Source organism: Oncorhynchus tshawytscha, linkage group LG02 (assembly GCF_018296145.1).
Source record: "Oncorhynchus tshawytscha isolate Ot180627B linkage group LG02, Otsh_v2.0, whole genome shotgun sequence".
Taxonomy (NCBI): Eukaryota; Metazoa; Chordata; class Actinopteri; order Salmoniformes; family Salmonidae; genus Oncorhynchus; species Oncorhynchus tshawytscha.
Window position 1 is genome coordinate 70646870 of NC_056430.1, and position 3331 is coordinate 70650200.

A 3331-nucleotide genomic window follows, 5' to 3' on the forward strand; every position below is an offset into this window, starting at 1 on the left:
CCTTACAACTTGAAGTGCAGCAGGTCTTTCAAATCGACCAAAACCATTATCAAAAGGGCTTGGAAGAGACTCTTATCGAACAGAAACATTCTCAAGAGAACAAAGAGCAGAAAGATGAAAGAAAGAGGAGGGATCTCACATTGACCATAAGCTTTCACAAGTACACCAAGATGTACCTAAGACAGAGCAAAACCTCTCACCAGAGGACAAGGAACAGTCTACCATTGAACTCAGGCTATCAATAAACCTTTCACAAGGAAACGGCCAAGAGCAGCCTGCTTCGGACACAGAGGCATCTCACAATGACAAGAAGCTGTACCACTTGGACAAGGAGAATGTCAATCAACATTGGCCACAAGAGGTCCAGAGTGGTAGTTGCCATAGTGACCAACAGACATCACCAGAGCGTCAGGAAGAATCTCAGGTCGGCGAACTGCAATCAAAAACAGACCAGGGAAGCAGAGCAGGAGGTGCCACCCATCTTCAGTACATCATCAGGGAACCAGCAAGAGCATCTCACAGACCAGCCGTCTAACACACATCAGGAAGTAAAAGTACCACCTAACCTCAGAAAGTCAGACGACCAGCAAGATCTCACAGAACAATATAACACAAACCAGGAAGAGACACCGATTCTCAGCGAATCATCAAAGGATGACCAGCAGTAGGAGCATGTCAATAATATCATAGACTCGAGAGCGACTACACCTGGTACCTATGGAACACATGCTCCCTCATCTCTTTTGTTCATTTCTCCATTACATTCTTCAGAAGACATTTACAGAAGAACCACAATCCAGGAGAGATAATTCAGGAGGATATGGAAGACATCTCTGTCCTGAAAAACCTCTCGGCTGAAGTTCCGCTATCGGACTGTGATACACTCAACCGTTTTTTATGACAAATGTGTCAAAGTCTCACCCAATGAGAGCTGGAGGTGACTGAGTTTGTGGAGGGTTTGCTAATGACCTATTAGAAGCCATGAGGAGCATGAGTGATGTGGAGGTTGGCATGGTAATTGAAGACTTTGTGGTGGAGGGCAGGATCAGTTCCTTGTGTGTGACATCATAGTCCCCATTGCTCCATTAGAGCCATACAGTTTCCAGTTTCAACTCTGGTGTAACCAGGCTATTGATGATATGCCACCTGAAATGGAGGGGCTGTGCGATTTTCATGAATAGTTGACGTTGCGTTATGGTAATGAGCTTGAGGCTATAAATAGGATCCCGGATACGGGATTGCTCGTCGCAACAGGTTAAATGTTCTAAAGGAGTTTGGATTTAATCAATGATAGGTGCTTGAATATTCTGAACAAATACAATGGGTTTCTACTTTGTGTTTTAACCAAAATCGATAGGAAGGAAACAGGTCTGAAATGTACCTGTGGTAAGGTGCATTACCATAAATAAAACTAGAGCTTAATAAATCCTGGTTTTGCTGGTAGAGTCAAAATGGTGGATGGTGGTGTGAACCAAAATGGCTGCCCGTGTCGCACAGCTGCCATAGGAGATGATGATATGCTATGCCTGCTGTGTTGTGACAATGAGAAAGTCAAAGTGGTAAAAGTCACTGATGTATTGGATAGCGCTCTTTGCTCAAACACACCCCTTACCTGGCCAAAACCCAGTTTACCAAATGGTTCCAGAGACAGATATCCCACAAGTACGAATTTGAGCTGACATTTCGCAACATAGACGCCCCAGGAGCTCTGATGGTTCGATTCAGATCAGGGAAGGTGATAACCTTGATATGGCTCCCGTAGTGAAACTCAAAGACACTGAAGCTTATTTCACCATTTCTCCTTCCACCCCAACTCACGAACAACTCCTTGGACACATACTGGAGGCTCTCATTGACCACTTACGAGGACCACTTCCTGAAGTACCTGGCCAATCACCTGCCTGAAAACTCCTGCCACATTCACTGCCTTGGAATTGTAGTGTTCCTTCACAAAAAGCAAACGGGCCTCACAGGCAGAAGTATCCTTACAGATCATCACTTCAAAACAGTGTTAATTCACTTGCTTTTGAGTAAAGAGCCTTCTGACTGGTACCCTGAACACTTGGCTAGCAGGTTACGTGATGCATTGCACTTCCTAGAAAATAGCCTTCAGGGCAGGAAGTTGCTTCACAGCTTTATTGGAAAGCCTCTGGTTCCAAGTGAGATTGGACTCCCTGCTGTATTTAGTGATGCAGAGCCTGTAAACCTCTTCCGCCCTCTTGGGGTACAAAATGGCAGCTACACCAAGACTGTAAAGCACTCGCAAGAGATGCTCAGGAACTCTTCCATGCTGATACACGAGTATTTGCCAAAGCCAAAGGAATGCAATGGTCTGGACAAAACCTCAACTGGTATAAAGTGTTGAACAATTTAAGGTTAATACTGGACAATTAACGGTAAAGAGATGCCAAATCTATAATGACATTCAAATGCAGAGAAGTGCATCATGAGGAAACCTGCTTAAGTGGTTTCATGTTAAAATCAGAAGTTCCATCCCGGACCCAAATAACTGCTTATTTCAAAGTTACCTGAAATACTTCAGCATTTTTCAAATGTGGCCCAAAACTACATTGGAAACATTTCAAATAATTTCCTATAGCCTATTTGAAAATATTTACAAATACCAAACAGACCAGGGTTCAACTGCATGGGAGTATAGACACTGAACAAATTTTACTAAGTTACAGTTCATAAGGAAATCAGTCAATTGAAAAACATAATCTACATATTTACATATCCTTATTGACAGAGTGTTTGATTTTAATTGGGTATTAAAACAGAGGAATTTAAGTCCTGTAACACTGGTCTCCGATGATCCTACAGGTGAAGAAGCTGGATGTTAAGGTCCCGGGCTGGTATAGTTACTCGTGGTCTGCAGTTGTGAGGCCAGTTAGACAATGCCCAGTTCTCAAAAATGTGCAGCAGTTTATGGTAGTAAAATTAGCAAAATTCTGCACACTCCCTCAATTTAGACATCTGTGGTCTTGTGACAACTGCTTATATAAGAGTGGCCTTTTGGGCCCATCACAAGTCCACCTGTGTTATGATCATGCATTTTAATCAGCTTCTTGATTTGCCACACCTGCCAGGGTGATGGAGTAGCTTGGCAAAGGAGAAATGATCAAACATGGATGTCAACAAATGTGAACACTTGAACTAAGCTTTGTACGTATGGAACATTCCTGGGTTCTTTAATTTCAGCTCATGAAATTAAGTTCACATGTTGGATATATATTTTGGGGGATTTTAAAATTACATACCAATAATTTCCAAGTGCATTTCCAAACACATTCCAATATTCAACTACTTCAAATAAAACATCCCAAAATGT

The 3331-nt window shown here is 42.5% G+C and overlaps 1 pseudogene; it reads left to right on the forward strand.

Annotated features, from left to right (window-relative positions):
• Window positions 1–335: 335 nt before the first annotated feature.
• LOC121840680 lies at window positions 336–2365 on the forward strand (annotated as a pseudogene).
• Window positions 2366–3331: the final 966 nt, after the last annotated feature.